General features: G+C 35.6%; 1 long non-coding RNA gene across 1 annotated transcript in view; it reads right to left on the bottom strand.

Annotated features, from left to right (window-relative positions):
- The window catches only part of LOC139078881 (uncharacterized), a 57,742-nt gene that overhangs the window by 14,604 nt on the left and 22,179 nt on the right, over nt 1–20,959 (bottom strand). Inside the window, exon 3 of the long non-coding RNA XR_011532056.1 lies at nt 9,945–10,041. This is a non-coding gene — a long non-coding RNA (uncharacterized lncRNA). The remainder of the gene's footprint in view (nt 1–9,944; nt 10,042–20,959) is intronic.

Below are 20,959 nucleotides of genomic sequence, written 5' to 3'. Positions count from 1 at the left end.
ATTAACTAATTTTTTCTCTCATTTTGATTTCCATTAGTGTTCTTCGTACATTCACAGAGTAAATACAAACGTAAAGTTTTTTTAAACATCTTCCAAACATTATTTGCCAACTGGAACATGGGGACAAGTCTTCACAGGGCTGCTGCATTAGTTTTACATACTGCAAAAATCTCTCCAAAACACCACTTGTATTCATACAATATTTAACTGTTTACTGGATCTAATCCAACTTCTTAGCTGGCCACGTGAGTCACTTTTTTTAAATCTCACCACCTCTCTGTACAACCCTCCATCCCAGTCGGGCCCAGATTCACAACTAAATACTTCCCATTGCCTATCTTAACTCACCTTCCCTTCTCTCCTCCTTACAAATAGACTCATCACTCCTCTCTGCTAACCACGTCTTCCCCATCCTTCACCTTCCAGGTTACATTTCCCTATCTCCTTGTAAGTCTTCCCCAGCCTACACAGATCTAACTGAAATGTACAGGGTACCTACAATGTGCTTGGCACTTTTTGTATGTTATTTAATCCTTTAAACAATTCTAGAGATAGTTAATAATATCTCTATTAGATACACAAGGATTAAAAAGATTGTGATTTATCCAGGGTGGTAGAACTAGGGTTCACACTCGGTTATGCTGATCCACCCTGCACTTAAGAGCTTATACCACACAAATAAGTCCTTAAATTTTTATTTTCTTGTAATGTTCTCTAATTTCTTAATATATATGAAATCCGTGTGATCCCCTAAGTTCCCTGAGGTCCAGGTCTCATGCAGGGCACACCATAAGTGCTTACTTAATACTGCTGACTTGAACTGGCAGAAAAGGAAGACCTCAAAACTGATAAGAAGTTCCCATTAAAAGGTTACTCTTTAAATATTAAATTATCCCAAAATTTCCTAAAAGAACAGTAAACTACCAGAAGCTTCAGACAGCCTGGTAGTAGCTTCAAGAAAGCACCATCATAGAGAAACATTCAATGCGTGTTTGAAGATGATAATGAGAAACTCTAGAGGGAATTGGTCCTCTGACAGAAAGGAGCAGAAGTGTCAGAGAAAGATCACAGTTGTCCTGCAAAATGTTAAGCATCCAAACACTTAACTTCCAAAGAGTGTTCTTAAGAATAAGTAGGAAAGATAAATAGGGTGTTTCCTTCTATCACTTTCATGTTCCAACACATTTCCTTTTCTTTTGACCCCAGAGGTCCACGTCAGCCAAAGCAGTTTAGAAGACAACTAAATTGGGTTGTTTCATCAGCACTAAGTAAATTCTGACATAATTCTTTACCCTCTGTCCAGAGGCCCAGATCCAAATGGAAAGGAGGTAGAGCAATGCCTGGACATGTCTCAACAATCACTCACCCAGCTCCTACTCTGGCACCACCAGGGAAAATCCAGCCAAATACCCTGAGTTGCCATCTTGCATCCCTCCTACACCAGGCCCTCCAACTGTATTACAGAATTTCAAGCCCTGACATGGTGCCCTGAGGATGGAGCTAACACCCAATAAGCTCAGAGCCACAGAGCTATCCGGGTAAAGCAAACCTTTGATAGCAGTGGCTTTCAACCTTAGCCTATGGCTAATGGCCATACCTCTAAAAGCGAACTCCTACCCAACACCTTTTCAAGCAGTCTCCTTGGCAATCCTTAAACAGTAATCATTTCCATCACCATGGCCCTTACTGCTTCTTCATAATTAGTCCTTTGGAAACAGTGAACAAACCAGCAACTAAAAACTCCTAGCTCCTCACTGCAGTCCTGTTCAGCAGCGTGTATGAGTCTCTGTGTGACTTTTATTCTGGGCATGCGGCAGCTGCAGCACAGCTGACCCATCCTTCAACAGCCTCAATTGCCTGGTTTTCAGGGGTCAGAGACAACTCTCCAGCTGCCACGTCTATGCCCAATGACAGGGTAAAGGATCTTTTCCACAGATAAGCAAGGTTAATAAACAGCCCAAATCACTGATTTCTTATTCTTTCTAATCTCCTTCCCTCTCCTGTGCCAATGAACCTCCCTCAGCTATGGACGGCCTTCTGTCACCAACACTATTAAGCCCACTGCCATGTTCCCCCATGATTTATAGACAATACCACTGTAACAAGACTTGGGGCAGTGGAGGAAAGGGGTATGATACCTTATTGAGAAAGTTGGTTCACTAAGCCATTCATCCTTTCAAGAACTGCTTTAAATACTCCTAAGAAAAGTAATAAAGCATTATTACCTCCTCAAGCCTCCAGGCACACTTATATAAAACACTATATCAGCCAAGAATGTATTTTCTTTCGATTTAGTTTTTAAGGAATTGCTAGACTATCTTATGAAACATTTCCAAAATATAAATATATACGTATATTCTTATTATACATAGTGTTGTATATAAACATATAACCACAAGAATTTAGAAATATATATTTATATATAGCTATATATTCATTATATTTTGAATTTCATAAATTATGTATATTTATATATTTATTCATACATAAATATATTTATCCATACATAAATATACAAATACTGTATAATATATATTTTTATGTATGTATATATTTTCATAAAATATGTTAATATAAATATATAGTAACAAATATTTCAAATAACACATTTATATAAAATCTATTCTATATATAAATATGAATGTTTTCTAAAATATAACTATATATACCCTCACCTTGAACAAGACCCTGTGAGAGTCATTCAAATCCACAGTGAAAGACCCTGAATAGCCAAAGGATTCCTGAGAAAAAAGAACAAAGCTAGAGATACCACACTCCCTGATTTCAAAATATACTACAAAGCCATAGTAACCAAAACAGCATGGTACTGGCACAAAAACAGACACACAGATCAATGGAACAGAATCGCGAGCCCAGAAATAAACCCACACATTTATGGACAGCTAATATTCGACAAGGGAGCCAAGAGCATACAATGGAGAAAAGAGAGTCTCTTCAATAAATGGTGTTGGGAAAACTGGACAGCCACATGCAAAAGAATGAAAGTAGACCATTATCTTACACCATGCACAAAAATCAACTCAAAATGGATTAAAGACCTGAATGTAAGACCCAAAACCATGAAACTTCTACAAGAAAACATAGCCAGTATGCTCTTTGACATCATTCTTAGCAGCATATTTTCAAGTACCATGTCTGACCGGGCAAGGGAAACAAAAGAAAAAATGAACAAATGGGACTACATCAAACTAAAAAGCTTCTGCACAGCAAAGGAAACCATCAACAAAACGAAAAGACAACCTAACAATTGGGAGAAGATATTTGCAAACCATATATCAGATAAGGGATTAATACCCAAAATATACAAAGAACTCATACAGCCCAACAACAAAAAAACAAACCAATCAATTAAAAAATGGGCAAAAGATCCGAACAGAGATTCTCCAAAGATATACGGATGTCCAGCAGGCATATGAAAAGATGTTCAACACCATTAGCTATCAGGGAAATGCAAATCAAAACTACAATGAGGTATCATCTCACTCCAGTCAGAATGGCTATAATTAATAAGGCAGGAAACGACAAGTGTTGGAGAGGATGTGGAGAGAAGGGAACCCTTGTTCACTGCTGTTGGGAGTGCAAACTGGTGCAGCCGCTATGGAAAGCAGTATGGAGTATCCTCAGAAAATTAAGAAAAGATCTACCATATGATCCAGCTATTCCACTGTTGGGTATTTATCCAAAGAACTTGAAAACACAAAGGCATAAAGATACATGCACCCCTATGTTCACTGCAGCATTATTCATAATAGCCATGACATGGAAGCAAGCTAGGTGCCCATTAAGGGACGAATGGATAAAGAAGATGTGGTATATATACACAATGGAATACTACTCAGCCATAAGAAATGATAAAATCCAGCCATCTGTGACAACATGGACGGCCCTTGAGGGTATTATGCTGAGTGAAATAAGTCAGAGGGAGAAAGTCAAATACCGTATGATCTCACTCATAAGTAGAAGATAAAAACAATGACAAACAAACACATAGCATTGGAGATTGGACTGGTGGTTACCATAGGGGAAGGAGGAGGGAGGGCAAAAGGGGTGATTAGGCTCACATGTGAGGGGACGGACTACAGTTAGTTTTTGGGTGGTGAACATGATGTAATCTACACAGAATTCAAAATATATTACGATGTACATCTGAAAGATATATATTGTTATAATCCAATGTTCCTGCAATTAAAAAAAAATTTAAAAATTTTTTAAAAATCCACAGTGTAATTTTCTCCACTCCTTATTTTATTTTTTGTTTTTGCTTATGTTATGAACGGGGAAGGGGTGACAAGTACAGAATCACCACATTTAATGAAGCCTGGCTTTGCTATCAGGTCAAACAAAAACATCAACAGTTCTATGACCTTTAAGTTCCTCACTGTTTAAACAGAACTCTCTCATTTTCAAGAAGAAGATAAAGGGATAACCAACAGGAGTTTCACTCCTAAATATTGACTAAAACAACTATTTTTTATGGATTTCATAGGTCAATATAACCAATTCAAAGTCAAGACTAAAACTGGAGAGGAAAAAAATTTTACATAAAGCTAAGACAATGATAATATTTATTCTCAGATACACAGATAACTATCATGAAATAATACAGCATAAATCCTTGGAAAAGGGTTCTTCCTCAGTTTCAAAAATGTATATGTGGGAGGCCAGCCCCGTGGCTTAGTGGTTAACTTTGTCACACTCCGCTTCAGTGGCCTGGGTTTGCAGGTTCAGATCCCAGGTACAGACCTACACCACTCATCAGCCATGCTGTGGCAGCAACCCACGTATAAAGTGATGAAAGACTGGCATAAATGTAAGTTCAGGGCTAATCTTCCTCAGCAAAAAAAAAAAAAAAGGTATATGTGCATATCTAACTCACAAAAATTTCTGAGTACTGAGGAAGACACAAATGTGAAGTTGTTATTCATTTATTTTTTATTTATTTACTTCCACTCAACTAATTTCAAAAAAGGATTTGAGGCAGAATTCCTTTCCAAACTAGTGAAAAGTGATGGCAGCAGTTGAAGAAGTGTTAATATGGCTGCTGCTTTTCCTGCCCTTCCCTAGGCCAGGCACTTTCACACCAGGTCAGCGCTGTCCTCCTACATACCCTTGATTCAAAGAAAGAAATAAACATTGTACTACTTGGCAGTATGTCTGACTTTTTAAAAGCCATTCCATCAAACATTAAAAGTAAATAATTGTACAGTTTATGTATACAACTTGCATTGTTTATGGCAATTATGAACGAAAAAAGGCGGAAAAAGAGGAAATATTTTCTTCTGGCATCTCAAAGCAGCTTCTGACATAACAAGTTATTGCATTTTAAGAATATAAACTGCCTCAGTAAATTCTGGTCCCCCTAGGAACTGCCAGAATTTCATTCTGCAAACACTAAAAAAGAAGAACAATAATACTTCCGCCAAATACAAAGATGGTATCTATTAATTAAAGAGTTAAGAAAATGATAGAGTTCTGAATAGATTTCCTTTTCATTCTAAATATGTTGTAAAATGTCTTAGCAGCTCAGATGCATGCATTTAGCACCTTACACCTTGAAAGCAATTTATGAATGTCACTACAAAAGTTTACTATCAATGCTATAGCACTTTTCCCAAACATATTGTATTAGGGAATTGTTTCATCAGATACCTGTTAATATCTTGTCAGATGCTAACATTCCCAGAGCAGAGCTTAGAAATCAGTTATACAAGATTTAATAATTTATTATCCAACAGTATTGATAATAGAAGTAAATACATGTGCTCAAGAAGGGAACAAAGGTATTTATAGACAGATTAGGAAATGCTCCTCAAATACCATCCTCAATAGTCCTGACTCCTACTTTCCCCGACCTCCCATCCAGTCTTAGTCAGTTTCTCTACCTTTTTGATAATTCCTTTCTCTCTTCCTAATTTTCATTTTCCAAAAAAGTTCACAACTATCTTAATCAATCTTACTTAGATTTTTATTTACAGATAAAGGAAAAGCCAAATATAACTAACTAAAACTTCATTGAGCCTGTGTAAATAATAATGTAAATAAATATATTATTAAAGTAACAAAAAATATATGAATTAAAACAAGATGTTCCCCCTTTTCAAGAACACTACAGTTTTAACTAAAGTAAATATGATAGAGAAAAGCTAGAGTATGAATAGAATAATTCTGAAAGGGTACACAAAAACTGATAAGTATTATTGTCTCTAGGGAAGAAGACTAGAGGACATTTTACTGTATATTCTTTTGTAGTGCTTGAATTTTTCATCATATGTATGTATTTCTTTTTCAAAAAATAAAAATACATATTAAACTTGTTTAAACAATAAAGATATTTAGACTCCATACAGCAAACATAAGATGGTGGGGTTTGCCATCTACCTCATACATGGGAATCTCATATTTAGTTAAAAGTTAAAGACTAAATATGAAAATTATTTGTGTAAATCTTACAACTGATAAGAAATATTAGGGTTTCTAGAGAAAAAAACAATTCAATAGCTATCCAAAACAAAAAATAAAGCTGATGTTGGTGGGTTATACTTGGTTTAAACACCTGACTCTTTATTCAACATCGGTAAATCTTCAGTAATGTGTGGATTCAAATAAGTACCTAAGAAATTAAAATTACTGAATCCAACACAATACCATTCAAAATCGCAACAAAAAGAATAAAATACCTCACAGTGAATTTAACTAAGGAAGTGAAAGACCTATACAACGAAAATTACAAGGCTTTTCTGAAAGAAATGGATGACGACATAAAGAGATGGAAAGACGTTCCATGTACATGGATTGGAAGAATAAACATAGTTAAAATGTCCACTCTACCTAAAGCAATCTACAGATTCAACGCAATACCAATGAGAATCCCAATGACATTCTTTACAGAATTAGAACAAAGAATCCTAAAATTCATATGGGGTAACAAAAGACCCCGACTTGCTAAAGCAATCCTGAGAAAAAAGAACAAAACGGGAGGCATCACAATCCCTGACTTCAAAACATACTACAAAGCTACAGTAATCAAAACAGCATGGAACTCATACAAAAACAGGTGCACAGATCAATGGAACAGAACTGAAAGCTCAGAAATAAAACCACACATCTATGGATAGTTAATCTTTGACGAAGAAGCTGAGGGCATACAATGGAGAAAAGAACGTCTTTTCAACAAATGGTGCTGGGAAAACTGGAAAGCCACATGTAAAAGAATGAAAATTGACCATTTTTTCTCACCATTCACCAAAATAAACTCAAAATGGATCAAAGACCTAAAGCTAAGACCTAAAACCATAAGGCTTCTAGAAGAAAATGTAGGCAGTACACTCTTTGACATCAGTATTAAAAGGATCTTTTCGGACACCATGTCTTCTCAGACAAGGGAAACAACAGAAAGAATAAACCAAGGGGACTTCATCAGACTAAAGAGCTTCTTCAAGGCACAGGAAAACAGGATTGAAACAAAAAACAACCCCCTAACTGGGAAAAAATACTTGCAAGTCATACATCCAACAAAGGCTTAATATCCATAATATATAAAGAACTCACACAACTCAACAACAAAAAATCAAACAACCCAATCAAAAAATGGGCAGGAGACATTCACAGCAACGTGGATGGACCTCGAGGGTATTATGTTAAGCGAAATAAGCCAGTCAGAGAAAGACGAACTCTATATGACTCCACTCATAGGTGGAAGTTAGTATATTGATAAGGAGATCTGATCGGTGGTTACCAGGGAAAAGGGGGGGGCGGGGGGAGGGCACAAAGGGGGAAGTGGTGTACCCACAACATGACTAACAAAAATGTACAACTGAAATCTCACAAGGTTGTAATCTATCATAACATTAATAAAAAAAAAAAAAAAATGGGCAGGAGACATGAACAGACATTTCTCCAAAGAAGATATACGATGGCCAATAGGCACATGAAAAGATGCTCATCATCACTGATCATCAGGGAAATGCAAATCAAAACTACACTAAAATATCACCTTACACCCATTAGAATGACAAAAATAACTAAAACAAATAGCAACAAATGTTGGAGAGGTCGTGAAGAAAAAGGAACCCTCATACACTTCTGGTGAGAACACAACCTGGTGCAGCCACTATGGAAAACAGTGTGGAGATTCCTCAAAAAATTAAAAATAGAACTACCATATGATCCAGCTATCCCACTACTGGGTATCTATCCAAACAGCTTGAAGTCACCAATTCCAAAACTCCCACGCACCCCAGTGTTCATCGCAGCATTATTTACAATAGCCAACATGTGGAAGCAACCTAAGTGCCCATCAACAGATGATTGGATAAAGAAGATGTAATATATATATACAATGGAATACTACTCAGCCGTAAAAAAGAACAAAATAGTCCCATTTGCAACAACATGGATGGACCTTGAGGGATTATGTTAAGTGAAATAAGCCAGATAGATAAGGACAATCTCTGTATGACTCCACTCATATGAAGAATTTAAAAATGCAGACAAGGAGAACAGATTAGTGGCTACCGGGGGAAAGATGGGGTGGGCACAAAGAGTGAAGGGGTGCACTTACAACACGACTGACAAACAATAATGTACAACTGAAATTTCACAAGATTGTAACCTATCACTAACTCAATAAAAATTAAATTAAAAAAAATTACTGAATCCACAGTCAGTGTCTGATAAAAAACGCATTTCAAAATATAAGAGACTTGCAAGGAGGAACATTAAGCTTTCCAGGCACTGACACCGTGACACAAACAAAAGACTCTCAGGGAAAGAGAACGATTCAGACTTAAAATAAAACTTTAGGGGAATATGGTTATATAAGTATTGAAAAATAATCCATAAGAAGAAAAAACATATATTAACAATCATTACAATTTTATTTTAAACTGGGAAGAAATGGAAATAACCTAAACGTACATTAAGAAAGGAAGTGTACAAAGTTATAGCATATGCCCTCAATCAGTATCATTAATTTCCACCATAAAACTGTGGAACTACATGGAAATTATTATCTAATGAAACTATAATATAAAATTGCATATATTCCATCATCAAAAATATGTTTCTGTGCCACATCTGTGGTAATTGACTGCTGCAGCTCCAAAAGCATGGAGAGAAAAAAGCTAAACGCCAAGAGTCCTAATGTTCAATCAAACACACAAACATCTCTGCCAGGCCATCAGAGGTCCTGTCACCTCTTTGAGGCTTAGCATGAGAATGAACACATATATCTGCCACATGAAAAGTACTTCCAAAATATTGTCCCCTTCCCCAACCTTGAGGAAATTCCCAAAATAATGCATATCCTTCCAGGATTAGACCCCTTCTACCTATCTCAATTTAAGCATGGCTTCTACCTCCTCCCCTTTTGGAAGCATAATTCCAAGCTTCATCCTCTTCACTGGACCTAAAACCCTGAAACACAAAAGATTTTGATCTCCTCTCTGCCAGCTGACAAGGGATAACATTGGGAAGGAGACAGAGAGGTTAGGAAGTGGAACCAGATTAGTTGAGGTAAATATAATTCATTTATTTATTTATCCAACAAAAATACACAACATTCATGGAATGTACCAGACGGAGGTGGAGAACATAGTAGTAAATAAAATAAACATAGGTCGCATTCTCATCTGGGGTAATTAATGATGAGTTCTATTTTGGACACACTGAATTTGAGTTATTGCCCAGATAATCTAATGGATAAAAGCTTGTAGATAGAAACATAGTTTTCGAAAAAGTGGAGGCAAGACTCTCCACAAGGTTAGTTTGGGATGCTAAGCTGACAGAAATGGAACAGACAGGATTTAAAAGGGTTGAGTAATTGAAAGTTTAACTAAGAATACAATGTAGGCTTGGTGGAATGGGCAATAAGAAAAACATCAATCTCATGAACCTGAGAGACTCAGAGGTGGAAGTTTACTTGCCATGAATGATGAAGTCTAGAGAACAGTCACACTAGATCCGAGGTAAGGTGGAATGGAGAAGGAGTCAGAGGCCTCAAGGAGAGCCAGGCCCAGTAAGCTGGAGGAGTGAAAGAAGATCATTTTCATTAGCTGAAGATTTTTCAACATATGAGCAATTTAAATCAACATAAGAGAGCTTGGAATAAATTTTAATAATATCTCCAAAGATAATTATTCTGAAGGAGAAGGAAAGCTTAAAGGAGGTTGACATGCCTTAAAAGAACTGAGGGGGTAAAATTCTCATTAATACAAACAATAAAATGACCTGGAGATAAGCTGAAAGAGAAGAAAAATTAAAAGTTGTAAAAGCTAAGTATATGACTCACAAAATATATTTTAGGGGAAAAAAAGTCAAGAAAATGAAAAAAGAAGATACAGCTTCAAAGAGCACCGAAAAACTTAGAAAGAAAAAAAATAGAGGTAAAGAAGACAAAAAAGAGCTAATAACCATATCCAACTTGGCTCAAATAATAATGTCAAGAATTTTAATTAAAATAATAAATACCACCAAAATATGAATATTTTGTAGCCACCAGTGACCTGATTTTCCCTTTTCTCATTCAGGCTGCAACCATAAACAATAAGCTACACATGTGGAGACCATGAAATAATCAAATTAAAAGTACCCTTTTGGGAGGTAACATTGGGTAATACTGCCTTATCCACAAAATAAGCAGCAATAAATGAGAATGAGCCACTCAAAAGAATAAAGAACTCCAAATTCTCTACATCAATAGAGAAAATATTTGGTTAATGTTACTGTGGTATTTAGAACAGCATAATTGGTCAAAGGGTACTTTTCAGCAAACCTGATGTTGTTAATTGCATTTCAACATTTCTTCTCTGACATCAGTTTTTAAAATGAGGAAATTCCAAAGTCAGTCAGAGAGAATTAGTAATTATGTAATTTATTAACTTGGTGGGGGGGTGGATAGTTTAATGTTTCATTTCAAAAACTTACCTTTTTTTTTTAAGAGCTACAATGGATTGAATCTCAGGAAGTTTTCCATATTTTTATGAGGACAAAATGCTATTAAGACCTACAAACAAAACGTATTTTTATTAAAAATGACTAATGCCTAGTGAAAAGTTCAAAGGCTGGAAAAGAAGCACTAAAAAGAGTTTTAAAAGCAACAGTTCAGCTCACTCAGTTACTGGAAAAGTCATTTTCATAGTTAACCTTCAGGGCTATGCAGCAGCTGGAAAAGCAGCTTATTTTATTATATAGTTAATAAACGTCATGTACTCTTCTTGAAAGAATCAAAATATGTTATCCTTAAAGACTGCAAATGGGGGAGGGGTTCAAGATGGTGACATAGGAAGACCCTGAACTCACTTCCTCCCACAGATACAACAAATTTACAGCTACATAAAGAATAGTTTTCCTCTGAAAAAAACCTGAGAACTAGATGCACAGCACCTCCACAACAAAAATTAAGAGATGGGCAGGAGAGGCAGAGACACGGTCTCACCCCGGACTCCACCCCAGGCACGGTGACCCACAGTGAGGAAGGGATCCCAAAAATACAGAATTTTCTCTCAAGGAGTGAAAGCACTGTATCCCCCATCAGCACCCCTCGACCCTTGGGTCCAACACTGGAGAGCCAAGCCCCCAAAACATCTGGTTTTGAAAATCAAGTCCAAGGGAACCACAGAACTGTGGGAACGGAGAACCTGCACTTAAAGGGCTCCCATGCAGACCCACTCACCCTGAACAGTTTGAAAAGTACCCAGACCATAAGTGAGGGAGACCAACTTACTAATCCTAAAGTGGCTGCTGGACAGGCAGGAACTTACACTGACTGTCTCCAGAGCTGGATGTGCTGGTGGGTGCCATTTTTGCAATCTCATTCTGACTAGCTGGTGAGAGAGCATTTTTGGTGTCCTCCCTCTGGTCTGCTAGCACTGGTAGGCATCCTCTACACCCTGCCCACCTAGCACAGCAGCCCACTGCAACCAGACTAGGGGGATGCCCTGAACCCAGCACATCCCATGCAGCAGCTGTACCACAACGTAGCCAGGAGAACACACCATGGCCCTGTCCACCCAGCTGCAGCCAAGGCCTGCCACAACTGGCAGGTGCACATAGCCCACATAACGGAAGCCCCTTGAGCACCTGGCTCTGGAGGCCAGGAGAGATTGCACTTCTAGCCCCACAGATCATCTCCTCCACAAAACCACTCCTTCAAGACTGGCAGAGGTAGCTATTTTGCCTAACATAAAGAGACAAACACAGAGAGTCAGGCAAAAAGAGGATACAAAGGATTATGTTCCAAACCAAAGAACAAGACAAATCCCCAGAAAAAGACCCCAATAAAGTGGAAATAAGGAACCTATCTGATAAAGAGTTCAAAGTAATAGTCATAAGGATTCTCACTGAACTCAGGAGAAGAACAGATGAACACAGTGAGAACTTCAACAAAGATAGAAAATACAAGAAAGTACCAAACAGAAGTTATAACTGAAATGAAAAATACACCAGAAGGGTTCAAAAGCAGAATGGATGAAGTAGAAGCACAAATCCACAAGCTGGAAGACAAAGCAATGGCTCTCACCCAGGCAGAGCAGCAAAATAAAAAATAAAAACATTTTTTTAAGTGAGGATACCTTAAGGGACCTCTGGGACAACATCAAGTAGGATGACATTCACAGTATAGGGGTTCCAGAAGGAGAAGAGAAAGAGAAAGGGCCCGAAAAATTATTTGAAGAAATAATGGCTAAAAATTTCCCTAATCTGGGAAGGAAACAGATATCCAGGCCCAGGAAGCCCAGAGAGTTCCAAAAAAGATGAACTCAAAGAGAACCACACCAAGAGACATCATAATTAAAATGGTAAAAGTTAAGGATAAAAAGAGAATCTTAAAAGCAGCAAGAGAAAAAAAATCTTATTATATACATGGGAAATTCCATAAGGCTCTTAGCAGATTTTTCAGCAAAAATTTAGCAGACTAGAAGGGAGTGGCATGACATACTGAAAGCACTGAAATAAAAGAAATCCAGTCAAGAATTCTCTACCCAGCAAGGTTATCATTCAGAATTGAAGGAAAGATTAAGAGTTTTCCAAATAAGCAAAAGCTAAAGGAGTTCATCATCACTAAACTGGCCTTACAAGAAATGTTGATGGGACTTTAAGCTGAAAATAAAAGACACTAGTTAATAACAAGAAAACATATGAAAATAATAATCTCATTGGAAAAGGTAAATATATAATAAACGTAGTGAATCAATTATTTATAAACCAAGTATGAAAGTCAAAAGACAAAGTAAAATTAACTAAAATTACAATTTTTAGTTAAACTTTGCATAAAATGTAAAGGTGAAAAATGTCATCAAAAATAAAAGATGTTGGGGGGAGTAAAAACGTAAAGCTTTGGAATGTGTTCAAATTTAAGATGCTATCAACTTAAAAGAGACTGTTATACGTGAATTCATGGTAATCACAAAGAAAAACCTCATAGTAAATATACAAAAGAAAATGACAAAAGAATCTAAAGACAACATTAAAGGAAGTCATCAAACCACAAGAGAAAGAGAAGAAGAAAAGAACAGAGAGGAACTACATAAACAGCAAGAAAACAATTAACAAATGGCAATAAGTACATAGACCTAAAGGGAGAAATTGAAAGCAATACCATAATAGTAGAGAACTTTAACACTCTACTTACATCAATGGATAAATTGTCTAGATGGAAAATCAATAAGGAAATAGCCTTAAATGACAAATTAGACTAGATATATATAATAGATATATAAAGAACATTCCATTCAAAAGCAGCAGAATACACATCCTTCTCAAGTGCACATGGAACATTCTCCAGGACAGATTACATGTTGGGCCACAAAACAAGCCATAAATTCAAGAAGACTGCAGTCATATCTAGCATCTTCTCTGACCACGGTGGTATGAAACTAGAAACTAATTACAATAAGAAAACTGGAAAAACCACAAAAACATAGAGATTAAATAATATGCTACTGAAAAACCAATGGGTCATCAAAGAAATCAAAGGAAAATTCAAAAAATATCTACAGATGAATGAAATCAGAAATACGACATACTGAAATCTTGGGATGCAGCAAAATGGTTCTAGGAGAGACATTTGTAGCAATACAGGTCTACCTCAAGAAAAAAGAAAAATCTCAAATAAACAATCAAACTTTATACCTAAAGGAATTAGAAAAAGAAAACACGAATTCCAAAGTTAGTAGAAGAAAGGAAATAATAAAGATCAGAGTGGAAATAAATGAAATAGTGACTAAAAAGACAATAGAAAAGATCAATGAACTAAAAGCAGGTTCTTTGAAAAGATAAACAAAATTGACAAACCTTTAGCTAGAATAACCAAGAAAAAAAGAGAGAGAGCTCAAATAAATAAAATCAGAAATGCAAAAGGAGAAATTACAACTGACACCAAAGAAATACAAAGGATCATAGGAGACTACTATGAACAATTATATGCCAACTAATTGGACAACCTAGAAAAAATGGATAAATTCCCAGAAACATACAATCTTCCAAGACTGAATCATGAAGAAACAGAAAACCTGAAAAGATCGATTACTAGTAAGGAGATTGAATCAGTAATCAAAAACCTCCCAAAAAACAAAAGTCCAGGACCAGACGGCTTCACTGGTGAGTTATTCCAAATATTCAAAAGAGATTTAATACTTACCCTTCTCAAACTCTTCCAAAAAACAGAAGGGAATGCTTCCAAACACATTTTATGAGGTCAGCATTACCCGATACCAAAACCAGACAGGGACACCCCAAAAAAAGAAAATTACAGGCCAATATCACTGATGAACATAGACGCAAAAATCCTCAACAAAATATTAGCAAACCAAATTCAACAAGATGTTAAAAGGGTCATTCACCACAATCAAGTGGGATTTATTCCAAGGATGGAAGGAAGGTTCAACATCTGCAAATCGATCAACGTGATACACCACACTAACAAAATGAAGGATAAATATCACATGATCATCTCAAGAGATGTAGAAAAAACATTCAATAAAATTCAACATTCATTTATGATAAAAACTTTCAACAAAGTGAGTATAGAGGGAATGGACTTCAACATAATAAAAGCCATATATGACAAACCCACAGCTAACACCGTAATCAATGGGGAAAAGCTGAAAACTTTTCCTCTAAGATCAGTAACAACACAAGGATGCCCACTCTCACCACGTTTATTTAACATAGTATTGGAATTCCTAGCCACAGCAATTAGGTAAGAAAAAGAAATGAAAGGCATCCAAGTCAGAAAATAAGAAGCAAAACTGTCACTATTTGCAGATGACGTGATAGTATATATAGAAAGCCCCAAAGACTCCACCAAAAACTGTCAGAATAAATGAATTCAATAAAATTGCAGGATACAAAATCAATATATAAAAATCTGTGGCATTTCTATACACTAACAACAAACTATAAGAAAGAGAAACCAAGAAAACAATTCCATTTACAATTGCATCAAAAAGAATAAAATATCTAGGAATAAATTTAAGCAAAGAGGTGAAAGACCTTTACACTGAAAACTATAAGAGATGGATGAAAAAAACTGAAGACACAAATAATTGAAAGATATTCCATGCTCATGGATTGGAAGAATTAATATTGTTAAAATGCCCATACTACCCAAAGAAATCTACAGATTCAATGCAATCCCTACAACATTACAATGGTATTTTTTCATAGAAGTAGAAAAAACAAACCTAAAGTTTGTATGGAACCACAAAAGACCCTGAATAGCCAAAGTAATCCTAAGAAAGAAGAACAAAGCTGGAGGCATCACACTTCTTGATTTCAAACTATACTACCAAGTTATTGTAATCAAAACAGTATGGTACTGGCACAAAAACAGTCACACAGATCAATCAAACAGCATTGAGAGCCCAGAAATAAATGCATACATATATGGACAACTGGTTTATGATGAAAGAGCCAAGAACATACAATGGAGAAAGGACACTCTTCAATAAATGGTGCCAGGAAAACTGGTCAGCCATATGCAAAAGAATGAAACTAGACCACTATTTTACCTCATACTTAACAATTACCTTAAAATGGATTAAAGACTTAAATGGAAGACCTGAAACCATAAATTTCCTAGAAGAAAACATAAGCAGTAAGCTCCTTGACATCATTCTTAGTGATATTTTTGTGGCTCTGACTCCAAAGGCAAGGGAAACAAAAGCAAAAATAAACAAATGGGACTATATCAAACTAAAAAGCTTTTGAACAGGGGTTGGCCCCATGGCATAGTGGTTAAGTTCGTGCACTCTGCTTCAGGGGCCCAGGGTTCACATGTTCGGATCCTGGGCACAGACCTACACACCGCTCATCAAGCCATGCTGTGCTGGCATCCCACATAAAATAGAGGAAGATTGCCACAGATGTTAGCTCAGCAACAATCTTCCTCAAGCAAAAAGAGGAGGACTGGCAACAGATGTTAGCTCAGGGCCAATCCTCCTCACAAAAATAAACAAACAAATAAATAAATAAAAAGCTTCTGCAAAGCAAAGGAAGCCATCAACAAAACAAAAAGGCAACCTACTACATAGGAGAAGGAAGATATTTCCAAATCATACATCTAATAAAGGGTTAATATCCAAAATATATAAAGAAATCATACAATTCAACAACAGAAAAAAATTGCTATTAAAATACGGGCAGAGGATCTGAACAAACATGTTTCCAAAGAAGACATAGAGATGGCCAACAGGCACATGAAAATATATTCAGCATTACTAATTACTAGGGAAATGGAAATAAAAACCACAAAGAGATATTGCCTTACATCTGTTAGAATGGTTATTATCAAAAAGACAAGATAAAACAAATGTTGAAGAAGATGTGGAGAAAAGGTAACCCTCATACACTGTTGGTGAGATTGTAAATTGGGTCAGGCACTATGGAAAACAGTATGGAGATTTCTCAAAAAATTAAGAATAGAACTACCACATGATCCAAGTATTCCACTACTGGGTATTTATTCGAAGAATCTGAAAACGCCAATTCAAAAAGATATATGCACCCCTATGTTCCTTGTAGCATTACTTACAATAGCCAAGATATGGAAGCAACCTAAATGTTCAATCATAGATAGATAAAGAAGACTGGTATATGCATACAATGGATTACTACTTAGCCATAAAAAAGATGAAATCTTGCCATCCATGCCAACAACATGTATGGACCTTGAGAATATTATGCTAAGTAAAATAAGTCAGAAGGAGAAAGACAAATACTATGTGATTTCACTCAGATGTGGAATCTAAAAAAAAAAAATGAACAAACAAAAGCCAAATCCTGCATACAGAGAACAAAGAACAGATTGGTGGTTACCAGAGGGGAAGTGGGTCGGGGGTGGGCAAAAGGAGTGAAGGGGATCAGTTGCAGGGTAATGGATGGTAACTAGATTTTTGGGGGTGATCGCTTTGTAGTGTAGACAGATGTCAAATAATAACAAAAAAAATGGAAAATAAAGACTGCAAGTGTCTCTATAAGAGCAGACAAAATATACAGCAGATTTAACACACAGTGCATATCATATTAAGACATACCTCTCAACCAGATGCAATGTATGATTGTTGACAGACTCCTGGACCCAAAAATATAAATAAATCAAAGGCTATAAAAGACATTTTTGTTATAATTGAAGAAATTTGAATATAGAGTCTATACTAAATTAATATTATTGACTTGAAGTTAAATTTCTTGAGGTTAATAGTATTTTAGATTTAGGCACGAGAATATCCTTCTTCCTTAAAGATTCATGCTGAAGTATTTGGGGGTGAAATGTCTGCAACTTACTTTCATATGTATTTACTAAGTGTGTGTGTGTGTACATAGAAAGATAAAGCAAACGTCTCAAGAAATGAAAAATTGGTAAATCTAGATGTAGTATATATGGGCATTCTCTATACTATTATTTCAATTTTTCTGTAGGTTTTTAATTTCTATAAATAGAAAGCTGGAGAGGGGTACAAGATATCTCAGTCTCAATCTAACATTGTTTAAAAAGTAGAATTTCTATAAAGAGACAAAGCAAAACTAAATAGGAAAATATCACCAAAAAATAAATTATTTAGCATCTTAAATACATATAGTATACTGTACTAGCTGTTCTAACAAAAAACTAACGTAGTCTCTCTGGCTTTTAAAAACATATAATCTAAAAGCATCACTGTTGATAAACAAAGAACATTGAAATTGAAAAAATAATACCCATATAAATCTAAACAATAAAGTAAGCATATTCCTAATCATTGCCACTTCTCTAACAACACAAGGAAAAGCTCCCAGATTTGGCAAAGCTCATATCAACCTTTAAGACTCTATAAACATTCTACCACCTCATTGGGCCTCACAGGATATAGAAAATTCAACCAGAGTCACTCTTTCAAGAAATGAGAATGGCCTATTAAGGAGGGACTTGTTTTTGTGAGGGAAAGAAGTTCATTTCTGTTTATAAAATTAGCTTAGACACTGTAACAGAGTATTTTGTGTTAAACTACAAATTTGCCCTCTTCCTAACCCCTGCCTTCCTTCATGAGTCAGTTCAAACATTCTTTCTTAGAAGCATTTTACGATTGCCCTAAGCTGAGTGAGACATCTCTCTTTGTTCTCTTATTTATCCCATGGCATTATTGTCAATGATTTTTCCTGTCCACACTGACCGTGCATTTGCTAGATGCTTGAGATACAAGAATGAATAAGATACTTGCCATATCATACCTCAACAAGCTCCTAGCCTGGTAGTGGAGACACTTATGCAAACAAATAATTATGTAAACCTATTTCTGTTTACATATGACGTGCTCTTATATATAGAAAATCCTAAAGAATCCACTAAAAGACCTATTAGAACTAATGAACAAGTTCAGCTATGTTGCAGGGTACGAGACAAATATTAAAAAATCAATTATATTTCTACACACAGCAACGAATAATGTAAAAACAAAGTTAAGAAAATTCAATTTACATAACATCAAAATGAATACTTAGAATACTTAGGAACAAATTTAACAAAAAAAGAACACAATTTATACTCTAAAAACTAAAAACGTTAAAAGAAATTTAAGAAGATGTAAATAAACAGAAAGATCTAAATAAACATTCATTATTTAGAAGACAACATTGTTAAGATGGCAAGACTTACAGATTCAACACAATTCTCATCAAAATCCCAACTGGCTTTTTCACAGAAATTGACAAGTTGATCCTAAAGTTCATATGGAATTTCAAGGGACCCAGAATGTCCAAAGCAATCTTGAGAAAGAAGACCAAAGTAGGAAGACTCTCAATTTCAAAACTTACTATAAAGCTACAGTAATCAAGACAGTGTGGTACTAGCATAAGGATATAGACATATACATCAATGGAATAGAATTGAGAGTCCAGAAATAAACTCTCATGTTTACAATCAATAGGATTTTTATAAGTGTGCCAAGACAATTCTATAAAAAATAGTCTTTTCAACAAATGACGACAGAACAACTGGATATACACACTCAAAAAATGAAGCCGAACACCTTCTTCACATAATACACAAAAATTAACTCAAAATGGATCATAGACCTAAACGTAAGAGGTAAAACTACAAAACTCTTAGAAGAAAATATAAGAGTAAATTTTCAGGACCTTGAATTTGGCAATGGTTTCTTAGATATGACACCAAAAGCATAAGCAACAAAAGAAAAAATAGGTAAGTTAGACTTTATCAAAATCAGTAACTTTTGTGCTACAAAAGACACCATTCAGAAAGTAAAAAACTCTTACACTCAAAAATAAAACGACAACTCAACTTATGCACAAAGGATCTGAATAAGCATCTCTCCAAAGAAGATGTAGAAATTTCCTCCAAAGAACATTTCTCCATCATTAGCCGTGATTAGCCATCACAGAAATGTAAATCAAAACTACAGTTTTTTGAGTGGTTCTGAGATACCACTTCATAGCCACTAGATGACTAAAATCAAAAAGACAGACAATAACAAATGTTGGTAAAGATATTATACTGCCACTCCCATCTGCAAGTCAACTGATTGTTAAAGCTCTGTACTTAATTAAAATTATAAAATAGATATGAGTCAGGCATTTTTCAGGAAATATATTCTGAAATTTATTGTCGTGTCATACCTATAACAAACTCAGTAGAGAGAAATAATATTTATGGAGGATTATCTGAAGAAAACCCCATGCATCCATTATTCTTGCCTATGCTTAGACCCTACTCAAGACCAAAGAATCAGAATTTTGAGGGGTGGGCCCAGGCATCTGTGGTTTTCAAAAGCATACAAAGTGATTCTAATTTGTAGTCAGGGTTTAGAAATACTCTACTCTAAAAGTTACCCTTGGATTAAACCAGACCATCATAAAACTGAGTATCCAAATGCATTATGTTAGATTCTACCATATACACACCATAGAATTTATTTTCTTGAATAGTGATTTGAATTAATGTCAGGCCACATTGTTGGATTTTATTTAAATCCCTGTGAAGTTTCTTACTGTATTTATCGTAAATAAGATACTGAAGACATTTGTTTTTACCATATCTCACAGGGTCCTCCCTATGAAGTCTCACGGGAGATATTTTACTCTGATCTCACCAGCAAAATAAAAAATCTCTCCTGAACTATTTTTATGTCATGAATACTGTGAGTCATGTAACCGATCCTGTTTTCTACTTTGGGTTGGCTATTATACAGCTTGGAGCAAAATTTGTTTCCACCCCTAATAAAAGTACATGACTTTCCAGCATAAGCTTCATGTACTAACCTTACCCTTCCCCTCATCTTACTTATTCATCACCACAGCAATGACCCTGAATCTATTCCTGTACCCCTGGGTGCTATAAAATATCAGTTTCTATGTTTGCCATGATATAATAAACATTGGGAAGCACTGTTTTAGGGTGTCAGCAATGCATAATAGTTTGTGGTAAAGTAAGAGAAAATATTTCTCC

Source organism: Equus przewalskii, chromosome 2 (assembly GCF_037783145.1).
Source record: "Equus przewalskii isolate Varuska chromosome 2, EquPr2, whole genome shotgun sequence".
In the NCBI taxonomy this organism is placed as follows: domain Eukaryota; kingdom Metazoa; phylum Chordata; class Mammalia; order Perissodactyla; family Equidae; genus Equus; species Equus przewalskii.
Note: the sequence above shows the minus strand (reverse complement) of the source record. Positions and strands in the feature narration are given on the sequence as shown.